The 16775-nt window shown below is 35.3% G+C and overlaps 1 long non-coding RNA gene across 1 annotated transcript; it reads right to left on the reverse strand.

Moving 5' to 3' along the window:
• Positions 1 to 774: 774 nt before the first annotated feature.
• Positions 775 to 6708, reverse strand: LOC147485842 (uncharacterized). Its single transcript, XR_015200659.1, has 3 exons — positions 6648 to 6708; positions 6454 to 6524; positions 775 to 1055 (listed from the first exon to the last, which is right to left on the reverse strand). It is a non-coding gene; the product is annotated as an uncharacterized LOC147485842 (long non-coding RNA).
• Positions 6709 to 16775: the final 10067 nt, after the last annotated feature.

Below are 16775 nucleotides of genomic sequence, written 5' to 3' on the forward strand. Positions count from 1 at the left end.
ACTAGTATACTGCATTGCAGTGGGGCGTGAGCGTAGTATATCATTAATTTGGCTCTGATTTTCTATATATTTATTTATTTATTTCCATGACTTGATTAAATTTTTGATAAATTAAGAAAAATAAATTATATCATTGTCTAGTTTATTCAAGTGTAACAATATTGATTGAATATTTTTGCTACGGTAATTTTATTGCATACTTGAAACCAACAGTCATGTATTAACATGTGTAACGCTTTAGCACGTACACAGAATTATCTATCAATAATTACGTGTGCGATAAATGTGAAGAAGTAGACCATTATCCCAACAATGAAAGAAGCTAGTATTTGCGGAAATTTCCCCTGCTAAGTAGTCCTGCCTTACAATGGGCACCCCTATAGAGCCCTTTTGTGTTTGGAGCTAAGTCACATAATATCCTATCAACATACATTTAATTTTAAAACAATATTACATTCTCCAAATGGATAAGAATGAAATTTTAGGCAAAATCTTCTCTATATTTTCAACATTAAATCACAAAACCTATCATTCCAAAGAAACATGTTTTTGTCTTTCGTTATTTGAAGAACCAAAAATATATATATACAACACCATCAGAAAACTAAAGTAACATTTTGAAAGTTTTAAAATATTATACATATAAGAAGTTACACAGTTATTTACTTTAGAAACAAATATTATATTCTCAACGTAGAAAAATCACAACACATATTTTACGAATGAAAATTTCGACAGAATCTCCTTTGTATTTTCAATATTAAATCATAAAAAACCTGTCATATCTAGAAATCATTAAACCTGTCATATGATCAGAAGAACAGAAATAACAACATCGAACCAAAATAACAACATCCCAAAAGTTCTAAAATACTATACATATAACAAGTTACACATTTATTTACTTTACAAACTGCTCAACTCAACTCAAAAGACACAGAAAGGAGGGTTAGTAAAAGTCCAAACAACATCCCAAAAGGTAGTAGCTGAAGTGACAAAATCCATCTACAGCAACCATCAAAAAATGTCCTCCTATATATTACTTGTGGAAGAACCTACATAAATCCAAACAACAAAATTAAACATGATAACGACATTAGATATTCATTTATAAGAAATATAAAACATCTTGATGAAGTGAATTTGCAAACAAAATAAATATAAATAAAGATAGAAAGATGAATACTACATACCGAGATAAAAATAATAAATTAACATTTCAAAGGTCAGATTTTCCGATAACATCAAATGGTTGAAGGCATAAGTGCAACAAACGATTCTCCTTCTTGCAATCGGCCTCTAAGGCCAACACATTTTCCAATCTTTTGAAGTCTCTCCAAAGAGAACATAGGGCTAAATGCTAGATCACACAACTTTCTTGTGCGAGACAAAGCAACAAAAGTCAAACCGAGGCTTTCCCTTTCACCAATATCTACCACAGCCCGATCAAGAGTGAGGCCTTGACTCTTGTGAATTGTTATCACCCAACATAGTACAAGGGGAACCTGAATGCGCTGGCATGAAGCATTACCCGACTTCCAATTTGATGTCCGTGGAGTAATAGGTATTGTATTAGAATGCGATCTGAACCTAGCACCACGAGATAGTGGTCGTCAACCATAATAGCAAGAGGTATATCTTCCGGGTGATTTGCAACCATTTCGTAAACAATATCTACAACAAAGCCCCATTGCACCATTAACCACCCATTTGTGGTGGCAATGTTTGAACGAAGCATAACATCGCACCAAGTGATAGACCGCGGAACTTTCTCCAAGCCTTTTGCATCATCCGACGGCCTTGGTAGCGGTCTCACAATTATTTAGTGATACAATTCGAAAGCAACCGGTTTTACCAAGCTCAAGCGGTCGGGTGAGATTGTAATAATGTGCGTGCTGTTTGGTAGGTAGGAAAAGACGCAAAAGCATCTTTGAAGGTGTTAACCTCATCCATATTGAGCAAGGAAATATCCCGAAAGTTAGAAATAATTGCCAATCAATCGACGGTTGAAGTTCCATTATCGAAGTCCGAATAGTGTTTCTGAATGATGCTTGATCATCCCCGCTTGTCGAAATATATGTGATAACCGAACACATTTATCGAAACTAGAATATACAATTCCGCCATGTTGTTTTGAATAGACCCACCTTTGGACATATAATGCAATCGTCCACATCCAGAGGTAATTGACGATATCACCAACGAGAATAATAGATACATCACCAAATGGTTTCGTTTTTTTGAAAAATATCTCGACAACGCCGGTCAATATTTTCAAGCATACTTCTTCCCGACCATGCCGCACTCATCGATAATGATAAGTTTGGTGTCTTTAAACTCTTCTTGCATACGCCGACATTGATCACCTTCAATCTTTTTGGAAGTTTCTTTCACACCTTTACGCTCCACGCTGAAAGAGAGTTCATGATGGATGGTTGCACCTCCAATATTAAAAGCGGCAACTCCAAGAGGAGCCATGACACGCATCGCTTTGTTTGTTCCGGTGCGCAATGAATCAATACATAATTGCATTTACGAGTGTGGACTTGCCTCGCGTCTCCCCCCCCAAAACAATGAACCGAATACATGCTCCAAAATTGTAGTGCTCTAACAACCATATCATGAGCCGGGCCTTTGTTCATTAGATAAATCATGATCCGGGTACAACGGTTTGAGGTTCATGATTTAGTTCATTGCCACCACGCAGAAAGCATGAACAAATTTTCTATCAATTTCTATATTTGGATATCGATGTAAACCTTCAAAATTTAATCAGGGAAATGTCGGTCTCTCCTTCCTAATTCCACGCTTTCCCCAAGGACAAACATGGGCCCCATTGTCACGCCGCCATCATCCACTCATCCCTAAGTAAGTCTTCAGCACCAAGCTCTACCTCAATACCATCTTCAAGCTCTTCATCTATCGGTTTTGGAAGAATAATCCTATGAGTGATTTCAAACCCAAGTCATAGTATCTTTCGCACCACAAGGAAAAATTCTCCCTCGAAAGCTTCTTCGGAGTTCGATAATGGTGATGAATTAAGACTTGTTGGACGACAAAATGATTCCCATTTTTAAGTGTTTGGTAGGATGTCACCGCCTAGCTCGAACCAAACGCATCGCTTTCCACTCTAGAAGTTGTGCCAAACCCGCCGCTTGAAGTAATGTCTCTTTGCCATATTCGGAGGGAAGTATTTTCATAGCAAGAAGGTCGCTGCAGATATCTTCCTACAAAGGTTGGATCTGTTCCAACAATTTCATCATCATCGGCCACTCTTCGGACGGGCATAATTGATGCTACCATGCTCTTTTCACTAACATTTAAGAGTACAAACTTTCTCGATGATCGGGTTAATGGGTACCCCATTAGCAAGTGACATACTTCACGGCGAAATATCTCTTTCGTGAGACACTTTTCATAAGTAGCCGCTTGAAAGCGATCTTGCATTTTGATTGTGGTCGATGAAAATCTTCAACAATATCTTGAAAAGTATCTCAAAACTTTTGAAGTCGGGTTCGATTTATTTAGCAATGTAATTGACAATGTAATTGACAATTGCACCGAAAAAGGACAAAGCGACCAATCAATGTTTGCACGCCAGTCCGCAAAATCTTTCGATTGTGGGAAACGTACTAGTTCATCATTCCCGGCAACGAGGAAACGATACATGTTACCGTTGGGAGGCTCTTCTACAATCTTCGACTCACCAATTACATCAAATGGGTATCTAAAGCGACATACCATTTGTTTGGTTGTTTTGTATAAAGCAAACAATGACTCCCACATATAGAGTGTCGCATGATGACTAATTGACCAACGAAACATAGTCATTTTCGTCTCAGATCAAGTTGTAAATCGAGTGGCAAAGTCGTGCACAAGGATGGTCTTGCAGATTTCTAGACATGCTGGGGTCTGGGTTCATAGTGCAAACAAGTCTATCAAAATATTCAATGACATTAGATCTATCGGTAGCACTTGTAGCAATCTTAGTAACATCTGGAGCATCTGCTAGCCAAAGAAATCCATGAACATGACCACTACCACGATTTTGCCACTCAAACCTGGTACCAATGATCAACCACGAGAACTCACCGTAAGTAATCCCAAAAGAAGAATTCCACTCTTGCTTTTAAATAACCAAGCGACAACATTTGGGTTATCATTAATTAATTTTATGCCGCCCCCCGCTTTTTTATCTAAAGGAGACATCCTTTCAAGATCATTAGAAGGATCTAAAATACAAAACAGCTTCCGCATCGCATGTCGCTAGCTACTGAGTGTGAAGAAAATGGTTGGTGCACCTAACTATTTAACCATGGCAAAATAACTCTTTCAATCTTGTATACCAATAAGACCGGGTACCACGAATGTTGTTAGCAAAGTAAGAGACACGATTAGCTAATTGCTTGTCCCCACGAAACCATATTCGAATTTCCTCGATTGACAACTCAAAGATCCCCCGATTCTTCCTCACAAAAACATCGCCTAAAGAAAGTTACACCTTTGAAAGAGAGTTCCAAGCAAAGTAGCTGAACCTCAGATTCTAGCAAAACGCCCATCATGATATTTCATCAAAACCGGAAGTACGGCAATGGATTGATTTTTCATTTGGCGAAGCTTGACGTGAGATCGATCAAAAGGAAACAAAGTTGGAAATGCTTGTGGCGCTTGGAGAGTGGTATGTAGTCGCCTATAGTAGGTGGCGGTCGGGTTTTCACGATATTGTCTTCACACACCATCGCTTGTACACCGGGAAGTCTTTGATGAACAACGCTTTGTGAAATAACTCTTTGACGAGCAATAACAACTCTTTGATCGGCAATTGTTTGACGCAAACTCTTCACCCAACAACTTTGCTCTGAAACGCATTAAATGCTTTTGAACAACCCTTTCAAATGGGGTTTTGCCTTTACAAATGCCGATCTTCTACGAAGTTTGTCCGAATTTCGTAATCCATCCATGTGCAATGCACGAAAGTAAAGCTTTACGAAAGCGATGTTCAGGGCGACGATGAGCATCTCGGTGCTTGGAGGTTTCGCAAATGCGCGCAACTTTTCTTCTAGCACTATTAATTGATCGGGTCGATGCATGCTGCTTCACTTGTCCGCTTTTGCACGGGCTCTTTTCTTTTTGCAGTTTTTAGCCCTTTTTGCTCCACCCGTTGCCTTGTGTGTTGCTCCACTTCCACGTTGCCTTGTGTGGGAAATGTTGTTTTGATTAGAATCCCAACTTCTTTGCAAAGAATTATGTCTAGAAGGTTCGTATGAAACGGTTTTCGAGCAAATATTATCAACTGGCCTCATGAACCCTTAGATTACGGAGCCAATCGAATGAGGGGACAATTGTCCGCTAAATCAAAAAATCGATACACTATCTAGTTGCAAAGATTTATCTGCTTGACTTCCAACCCTGTCATAACCTCTTGAAGTCTCTGTTGGATCTGGTAGATTGTCAACCCTTTGCATATGGGGTAGATTTTCTAGTAAATCAGATATAGTCTCCCTTGGCAAAGAATTTTGTGCAGGATTTCCAACCATACGAACCCATTCCATGAGCGGGCAATTTTCATCGATCTAGATCATCGACCCTCTCCCTTGCTGAAGAGATTTCTGCATAATTTCTAACCATGTGATTACTTATAGAGGATTCTGGCTGATCAGGTATCCTATGAATATGCATTGAACTCTCAGGTTGAGATGCCACTGCGGTCATAACCCGAGAAGGAGTACGTCTGGAACGAATTGTACGTCTTCGAGTTGTTGGATATGCAATTTCTGGTAGGCAGTCTAATCTCCCGATGCATGTTGAAAGTTGGGCGAAAGAGTTACGGGGCCAACGATTATGAAGACGCGGCCGAGTAGTAGTTGGTAGGGGAGTATGTCGATTCCGACGACTATAAAATCTACCAAAGAACCTATCAATTTGGTGCAGTGTTACTGGAAAACCTTCATCACCGTGATCCATTGTGCATTCAAACACTAAGAGTGGAAAATGAGGGACGGTAGGAAGCCTTCTTATGTCGTGGTCAATTGAAATCCCTACATGGGCATTAAATAGTTGAAAGTTTTGCTTAGGAATTATGTTTCTTTTCTCTAACGAAAGTTAAGGCAAGAAAAGTTTAGTAAACGGATAAAAACTATAAAGTCGAACTACTTCAAACTTATTATTTCAACCCCGGTTGTCATAAATGTGAAAACTTGCAATATATATGAAACATAAATATGACCACTTACTTTGTTATATCTAAATGAAATAATGAAATTTGGACCATTATTACCCACCTATTAAATGCACCCAAAGTAACTAATGTATTAGGATATATTTAGAATATTAAGCCGCAAGAGAATTGCATGAATATCAACAAGGATTGCATGAATAATATTTAAAATGTAAAGAGTTTCAAACTGAAAACAAATTAAAACAAGAGTAAAGCAAATGCGAATGAATACATACCAATTTCTTTGACAAAAATATCTCCAAGAAACAGAAATACCTAGAACAAAAAAAACCCAAAAGAACTGAGCCTGCAAGGACAAAACAAATAGTGGTTAGCTTTGGAAATATATTGTAATGAAAACGGGTAGTTAGAGGCCAAGAAAATATTTGTTGCAGGATTAGGAATACCACAAATCTGAATGAAAACATACCGCTTCCTTTTAAAAATAAATCCACAATAACAGAAAGACCTAGAGCCACAAAACTGCAGCTGTAAAGACAGAAGAAAATGGTTAGCTCCATGAATATAGATATTTAATCAAGTAAATCTATATAACGATTAGGTTGCTTTTATTTGTGGAATTGTTTGAAAATGATAGAGTAAATTTGTATCTTAATTTTGTTATTCCTTTTGATAATATTTCTAACAAATTTAAAGCAAAAAATACATTTCAAATTTAAAATTGAACTTACATGCAGTTGACATAAACAAACAAAAATTCTCAATCATGATTTAAAACATATAGAGATTGGTTTATTCCATCTAATAAGGCTTGGTTCCACATCTTCAAACCTCCCTCAAAAGTGTAACGCTAATGGATCTTTAGTTGGTGATGTGGTTGGGGCTTTCGACAATCGACACTATTATTGGTGTAAACCCACTAGCCGTAGTTTCCACTTGCATCCCTTTTATTGGGTTATTGGGACATGACATGGTAGAACATGCATGAATGATATATATAAAGAAATACACATGGAAAATAGCGCAAAGAAGTACAATTAATAAATGTGTTGTTCTAGGACAAAAGCATACAACTATTCATATTTGGCAAGAGTAAAGGGTAACACCTCTTGGAATTGTTTGAAAAATAATAGAGTAAAGTTGTATCTAATTTATTGTTATTCGTTTGGATAAATTTGTTCATTAATTTAAAGTTAAAATACATTTTTAAATAAATAAAATACATTTACAAATAAATAAAATACATTTACCAAATAAAAAAACAATATAATTTAAAATATTGGACTTACATGCATTGGTGGAGGTTGATATGTATATTGCGATCATGACAGAGATTAAATCCCCTCTTCTTGCATTATTACAAATTGTGGACATCTTGTTATTTGGGTTTTCTTGATCTCCATCAAATTCTTCTGCTACGCTTTGGAGCAAAGGTGATTTACTTCACTTATGGTAGAGGTATTGTTTTTTGAAGAAAACGAAAAAAGCATTGATGACTCCTCGGTCCCATGTCTTGACATATATAATTTCTTTTTCATGGAGTAAAAGTAAAATCAACACGGTCATTTTCAAGATCGGGGTGGTAGGATTGAATGGGACACAACCAAAATCGCATAGTACTTTCGAAATAAGCACATACTGGGGAACCATGAAGGCCAACAAGTCTGATACTTTGTCGACTGGAATAATGTAGATAAATATCTCTATGGCACAAGAGCCAATCACATTTCCACTTGATGTCATCCTTCTTCAAAAGAATTTAAGCTGGTGTACCATGCTTTAGCATCCTTAGAATTGTACAAGGACGCTTTGCTAATGCTTGTTTTGACAAGATTATATCCGCTATCTCCAACACTTTTCATTTTCACCAAGGAATTTGATAAGTGCTCATATGCCCAAACTTGAAGAAGTGGAATGCATCCTAAAAGCTTGGTATGTCTATTTATGACACAATTGGTCAAACCTATAAGAAGTTCTTCTATATGTCATTACAATGCGATAGTAACGCCTCCACAAGCTCTAACTTCTTGAATAATTTTTGCATAAAGAGGCATCAATTTTGTTTGTGTTATTCGAAGAAGAACATGTCCCACAATTGCTAAGTCTATTGAATTTGTACCCTAATGAATTTTTTTATCGTTTGGATCACCAACATTCAAGTGTCTAGCGATAAGAAAATCAAGAGTGCAAGTTTTTCCTTGACCATTTTTGTCTTTTTCAAGTATTTTTTTTTTTTTGAAATCGACAAAGTTCCTTTATATAGCTATCTTTTAGGTGGGGATAAGCAGGCTTCCCTTCAAGAGACATGCCAAGAAGATGAGAGCATTCTTGTTAGTGTAGGGACAAAGTTGATGAGGGCCAAATTTGAAAACCATGTCATTTGGATTCCCAACATCTAACAAGTGCTTCTATGAAATCCCAATTGATTTCGAGTTTAGCTAAAAGTTAGTGTTTTCCATACCACTATTTTGCCTCCAATTGATCCAATCACCACTATTCCAATCATTGTTAATGATTTCCAATAAAGCTTTTATTAGGCACTTTGGTATTCATTATCCAGGTTCTCCCTCCCTCCTATAGAAATAAAATAGTTCAATTAGAATCCGAAAAAATTATTTGTCTATGTAGATTATACTGAATGCATCTAATAAGGCTTGGTTCCACATCTTCAAACCTCCCCCAGTAATTGTAACGCTAATGGATCTCTATTTGTGATGTGGTTAGTTAAACTGACAAAACGACAGTGGTGTAACCCACTAGCCGAAGTCTACTTACATCCCTTCTATTGGGTTATTGGGGCATGACATGGTAGAACATGCATGAATGATATATAAAAAATAAATACACTGAAAATAGGCAAGAGGGAAGTAATCGATCAAGTAAATTTGATTGAGAAGCTAATTAGCAACAACATTCATCAATAACCCAAAGAAGAAGCTAATAGAACATATATATCTAGAACTGTAGCTTTTTAACTATCATGTTTCTTGGTAGCTTGTGCATGAATGCATTTGAGGAAATAAAAATGGGTGCGCGTTACGTTTAATTTGTTTTGTGACTTCTTTATATATATTTATTTTAGTGCGGTATTGGACATTATACATATAGATCTTTGGATGTCGGTGTCATTGAGGATGATGGTTCATCTAAAATTAAGAGCTACTTGAGGGATCTATGCGTACCACAATAATTAGATCTTGGGGGTGATGTCACATCTTTGTATCGATGCTTTAAGACTTGCTCAAACTTGAAAGGAATTTGTCAATTTTAAATGGCTATGTTTTTATTTTATTTAATCGCTTTGATTTGTTTTCATGCTCATCATACAAATATGATTATGTTGTTATATCATATTATCATTCTTTGAGCTTATTGGGATTTCTTACAACTAAAGCGGACGGATCATATTGTGCTTGATCACATGTTAAAATGAATGAGATTTCTTTATGTTTGTAACTACGGTTTTATATGTAATGATTGACTTAGGGATCGTGTTTTTCAACTATGAGTGTGAATTGCGAGGGTCATCTCACATTTCAGTTTCTTGTTTTGAGGTATCCTATCACATAAATACTGATCTTAAATATAGTCGACTTGAGTATTACAGAGGCTAGATAAAGTTATGTGCACAGATTTACCATTGAATTGAAAAATTATGCACCTGCCAAAAAGAATCTGCTCATGTCTTATATTATTGTTTTAAATTGTCACTTTTTGTATGTTTAATCTAGCATAGCGTATGTATATGCAACTTGTGTTTTTTAGGGATCGGACGAATATGAAAACGAATTATTAAATAATTAAATTGCTTCCCCGTTATAAAACTCAATTTTTACCTTTAACGAACTAAGCAAGAGATGAGATAAGCAGAAAATCCCAAAAAACAATAATATTGATCAAGCAAAAGATGTTTCTTTGAACTAATCAGCTACTTTAAGTAAAAAACAAAGCATATGATTAAAAAAGGTGGAAAAGAGTTATATTAGCCTCAGCTCCCAGTCTTAAAAGAAGTGCAATAACCAACAATTATGAGGGTCGATGTCTTATAAGATTATGAATGTCATTCTTGTAATTACTGTTTGTGTCAAGCTACCATAATCAAATACAGAATTCCACTCAACCGCCGTGAGTATGTGTGTGGTTAAGATTATTTTTATTGGCAAAGCGGAATTGTATTTTTATAAAAAACCAGAGATTGTAGGATGAGATATCCTAGCTTGGTATGATGTACTTGGTACTTGGGTCGAAGTGTTAATGTTACAAGTACATGCTACTTGGGTCGAAAATTAGATGGGCATAAATCATAGATGAACTTCAACATTTTCACAAAATTAAGTACAGAAATAACTTTAACCTTAAAATGAAAACAAAGAACGAAAAGAAAAATAAACCGAAGTAAAGCTCCCTGATATGTCAAAACAAAGACTTACCTTTGTAGAAAGTTGTTAAAAGTTCAAAGATTCCAAAACGAGTCTCGACACGGAAATCCTTCCAAATGTTGAAGACATAAAACCACTATATAATCCTACAAAAATAATAATGAGTGAAAATTTTAGAACACATAATCACTAAACTATCCAACGGTTTATACTTAGGATGTTGTTGCAATTAAAATCCAATAAATTGTTTTCCTAAGACCCTTGTCTTAACACAAATGACAACACCACCAAAGAACAAAATTTAAAGGGCATGGCTACCTAAGCTTTTTTTTTCAATTTTGCAGAATCATACCAACCTTTTCCAAATTCCAATTCTTTTAAATTTATTTCACAATCTAATTTCCTAGCCACCACGCCAAATGCAAATGACTATGTTTTCTATGTTCAAATGAATTTCTATAGTGCGAGTACCACCGGGTCCGCTCTAAAAAGCTGATTTTAGTCAAACCAACCCAGGGGAACTCATTCACCCTTAACCAAAAACGGTTGAGGAACCACGCTTACAAATGCAAAGCCCCGCACACCTTTCCAAACTGAATAATACTCGACTGCGGTCAAAGAATGACCAACTAACATGGTCATAAGTTTTAAGGTTTTCCACATTGCCCGTGAGCACAATCGCTCATTGATCTAACCCATCATCACCAGATCCACACAAGCAATGAGCAACCTTTTGAGAATCTAACTCTTGACACATCTTATGAGTACTACTTCTTTATATCATTCTTAAGAGCCTTCGAACATCTTTTGTCACATTGAATTCAGCATCAATGTGAAGGCGCGTAGGACGTTCTTCAAAAGGAAGCCACCTTCGGACCATCTACAAATAACAAAGAACTTCACCAGCTTATACTCACTTCTTTGAGGGGGGATTTAAACATTAAAATCATATCCAACTTTTCTCGACAATCAACATAAATAATTTTCCTCAGAGCCAACATGATGAGCTTCCTTAAGACTTATAAATTTATTGCTATTAGTATTCAGAGAAGTTAGTATATATATGTACCAAAATAAAATATAGTGATTTAACTAGCCCTAGACCAAAAGTTTGGTTTATATCAACAGATGAACAAACAAACTAGTCCTAAAATTACCGTATAACTTATGAGGAACTAATATGTAATTTACTTATATAATGGGACATATCTTTAATATACTAAAATTTAAAAATAGCTCCCAATTTAGGATTATAGACCAAAGAAACAATTAAGGCCCAAATCTCCACCCTCCACACAATGCTTTGGGTACAAGTACACCAAGCTAGGATATCTCATCCTACAATCTCTGGGTTTTTATAAAAATACAATTCCAAAAGAACTTTGCCAATAAAAAATAATCTTAGCCAAACACACATACTCCTTGGTTGAGTGGAATTTGAACATTCAAAAATATGCAACTTTCTTGAACATGTTACGAAGAATCTTATTTATTTTTCTATGTCCACTTTTTGTATAATAAGCCCCTTACAACTTACAAGATTTGTTACTATAAGTTGGAGCTTGGTTTTGTGTCCATAATCAACAAAAGAGTTAGTCCTAAAATTACCGTATATAACGGCTGGCTTTGGACTCAAATAAAGTTACTATTATGTAGTCTACTTAAATATTCTGATATAGCTAAAACCCACTCGAAGTCTCAAAACAACCACAAACCGAGACTCAAAGATCAAAAAAACAAATTAAGGCCCATGGCTCCAAAATTCTCCAGAACAACGAGTGCAAGCACAAACAAATGCTATTAAAAATAAATCGGAAAGAATGAGCAGCGATTTTTCTTCCACAAAGAATTAACAAGTGCACTTCTTCCGCTATGCCCAATCAGGAAGCAAGCATAACCTGACCAAAAGTGGATCAAAAATTTGTGCCACCAAAGTCATCTCAAGAGCTTAACCAACAACATGCTTTTATTGGGGGACCCGTGAGATGCATATATCCGCCAATTAACTATTTTCAAACATGATCAACACATCCGAGGAACACGGATTTATGTCGATAAACAAAGTCTACTCCTAGAAGCCAATAATATGACTCTTTGGTCTGTCAAGATTATTGAGCTTGTCATGCTAAAACAGACTGCAAATAATAGTGAACGAACAAGGGTGATGATTGCATGCATGTCCATCAAACACGGTTAATTTCTATTTCTTAAATTTATGTATTGAAGATGGGCATCCAAAGGTGATAATGTGGAAGCCCCCGGATTGAAATATTTGATGGTGAGGCTTTAGACACCCGATATGGGATGACAATCTCAACATTACGAAAATCACAAATTTTAATTTAATTTTTATAATCACCCATGATGATGAATGAATACATAAAAAGAAATTACACAATAGTTAAAGTTGTACCATTGCATTTCAACTTAGGAAAATAAGAGGAAGAAATGCATACCTATGGATCCAAAATCTCGAACGATGTAAATTGTCGGTGAATGTCTTTTACATCTTCTCTCATGGATGAAATAATTTTTCGAGTGTTACAATCCACTCCACAAGCTGATTTTAGTGAAATTAGGGTTCCTAATTTTCCGAGAGTCACATTTGGGTTGCGAACTATGTTAAAATCAGCATGATACTTTTTTGTAGGTTTGTCTTTCTGAAATTTTACTCTCTCACTTTCAATTTGGTTGGTTGGTTAAAAAGTGTTATTTGAGGAAGATAGAGGAGAGATTGGAGGCTTAAGATAGAGGAAGATGATGAAAAAAGGGGGTGTTATTTGGGGAAGATAGAGGAGAGATTGATGGAGGAGAGATTGGAGGCTTAAGATAGAGGAAGATGAGAAAATAGGGGTACGGTCGACAAAAAAGAAGTGTTATTTGGGGGCACGGGTCGGATAACGGAGAGGATGACACGAAGCAAGTTGTTTTTGGGTGATTTTAAAAACCGACCTCAAGAATTACTAAACCACGGATTAACCCAAAGTCCCAAACGGATAGAAACCAAAATACTAAAGCCCTAATAAACAATTATCTAAAACACAGGTCATAACTCATAAGTATAACTACGTTTACACAATAAGAGACAATTGTAATAAGTATGAGATTATGATACGTAGTTGACATATGTAAAGTCTTAGTATAAATATGTAACTCTGATCTCTGGGTCACTCTACTCAATCTCTATCAATTAATCAATCCTTGTTATTTTTATTGGTATCTCTCCATTTCTCAATGTCATAACTCTCATAACAACACCATTTAACATATTGTTTGGTCAAGAAAGTATGACTCCTAAAAGTCGGGCTATTTTATAGTGTAGAGATATTTGTAATTAATTTTAATAAATTATATGTATGGATGTTGGGGATTCTAGTTATCGGTTTAGGTTGGTTAGGATTGACAATATTCTTTATCGGTCCGCTCAATTGACTGCCTAAAAAATTACATTTATATACTTTTAAGGGAGGGAAATTGTACGATTTGAAAACAACCTCAAAAGCCTATGAAATCACATTTATCTCTGCTGCTCTCCCCATAACTTTATGTACTTTATTTCATAAATTAAAGCACAAATATTAAATATATTAATTTGTCCACTAAAAGTTTAAGACCAATTATCGGACATATGCACCGTGAAATAGTTGAGGGATTAGGGGAATAATACGAAAGTATACTATAATGAAATGCTGAATTATAAGACCAAACTCACGGGCCTAGTTCAACCCAATTATGAATTGAACATCTAAACCATGCGAATAGATCCTAAGAGCCAAGTCAATATTTTCCCTCTCTTATCACCTCCAATTATAAGAGATGAGAAATGGTCAAATTAGTTGCAACCCTATACAAAGCTTCATTAATAGCAGAGCTTCTAGAAATACAACTAAACAATATGACATATATATTGTGATGAAAATTGTGATTCATAGTGTCATATTGTTGTTTCAAAATTAAACACTAAGCTTCTTAGATTTTTTATAAATTGACGATAAAGAGAGACTGCATCTTATAACAATCCAAGTGCGTGGTATCTCCATTTATTACTTTTATAAATTCCCTCTTCCAACCATTTGCCCAATCCCAATATATTTATATATTATTGTTTTTTATTTATCTAGTAATTCTATTATATATTTTTTCCAACTATTCTCTCAAGATATACAAAAAATGCGAACAACTTTATACACCAATCAAAATGAATGGGTACCTCCACGAGGTGCAATTCTTATCGCCACATCAACTACGTCTACGTCTATTTTATGGGACTTGTCTGAAATAGCTAGTGGAGCTTTTATACACCCTTAGTTTTGGAGTCACGTATATAGATTGATTGTTGGAAAAACAAAACAAATACATATATATGATAAATAAATAATCATACGATTCAATTTGAATTTGCATAAATAAATTATATACATTAGCAATCCCAAAATAAAAAGCAATGTTAAACTATATTTTCAACATAGAAACACAAACTACTATGTTATATCTCTTCTTAACATATGTAGAGTTTGCCATTCGACCCTACAATAAATAGAGTTTAGAGTCATAATCTAAATAGAAAACAAGTGCCCAAGTTTTTTTTTTGGTAACAAGTGCCCAAGTTAGTTATGCCAAGGACGTTATACATCTTTTAGGTAATCGTTAAATAAAATATCTCATTTCTAGGAAATACAAATAGATCTAAGCCGAAAAATTATTATTTTTCGTTTAAAAAAAAAAAAAAAAACACACACACACACAAACACAAACAAACAAACTTTTACTACATCTCGGCACTACCAAAAATGATTGTGCTGGTCTCTTTTAAGTTTTACCACACATAACATACCAAAATAACTAATAATTTAGACTTTGCCACTATCACAAATGATAATCAACCCACTAATGTCAAACTAAGTTAACATACTAAATCTTATAACTAATTAATTCAATTCAACCGCATTCTCAAAATCAATGGATTTGACATTCAATACACAAAATCAATGGATACAACCATTATCACAAATCACAATAACCCATAACAAACTTTGAGTTTCATAAGAGTTTTGTTAGTATAGTGACAAGTGACTGTGGTTATATCTCCTCAAGTTAAAATGTCTATAGTTCAATCCTATAGTATATAAAGTTTATAAGTCTGAATCCAAATAGAAAACAAGTGCCCATGTTATGTGAAGGACGTTATACCTCTTTTAGGTAATATTCTAAAGAAAGGTAGACATCTATAAAAAAAAACTATTGTTTTTCATTGAAAAAAAAAAAAACAAAAATAATCTATTACTGCATATTGGTACTACCACAAAATGATTATGCTTGTAAAGTTGAACACAAACTAAAAAAATCAAATAAACAAATAGTTTAGAGTTTAGTAGTACCCACAAACTAGAGATCAAATAAACAAATAGTGTAGAGTTTAGTAGTACCGATGACACTCAACCCATTAATGTAAAACTAAATTAACATGTTAAATCTTAGAATAAATTACGCCGTCTACATTCTCAAAATCAATGTGGATTTGACTTTCAGTACGAAGCGATTGACACGCTACAATGGGATTTAGACAGGATAAACAAATGCACCTGAACCTGTAAATTTATTAGTAAATAAACGAGTTAACATGTTAATATTTATATTGAATGCGGGCATGCAACTACGGGTGTTAGCCACACGACGATGTGAGAGCCATAAGGAGGAGAATGCTCGCTTAGCCAGAGATATTGCAGCGCGAGATGCGGAGCTTGATGCGCTAAAGAAGGAGTTATCTCGTTACTGTAACAGTGCTTAAACTGTTCCTATTGTGTTTGCATGAAGTAACTTGTTTGAAATCGGAAGAGATAAAAACTCACTTAATAAGTTGGATATGCTAAATGTGTAACCATTCTCATAAAATATTAAACGGTGGTCTACCGTTGTCGCAACTATATCAATGCAACTAAATCACTTGATGAACAAGTGTAATTACATTGCAAAGATTCTCCAGTTGATGATTCTTGTGGAGACCAAAGGACAACCAAAAATGCCTCATTAGTTTGGTTAATCTGAGTATAGCTTAGATTTTGCCACCAATGGTAGACGCTTGATGTAACCTAAGCAATCGCACCCAGACCAAAACGATACATTATCGTTATTGAGTTTGCATTGTTGAACCATGATACTAGGCGTAGGGCCACTGCACCATTCAAGCCGAAACTGAAGTGCAGGATAACCTTCGCCAC

The sequence above is a fragment of the Coptis chinensis genome, chromosome 7 (assembly GCF_015680905.1).
Source record: "Coptis chinensis isolate HL-2020 chromosome 7, ASM1568090v1, whole genome shotgun sequence".
Lineage (NCBI taxonomy): Eukaryota > Viridiplantae > Streptophyta > Magnoliopsida > Ranunculales > Ranunculaceae > Coptis > Coptis chinensis.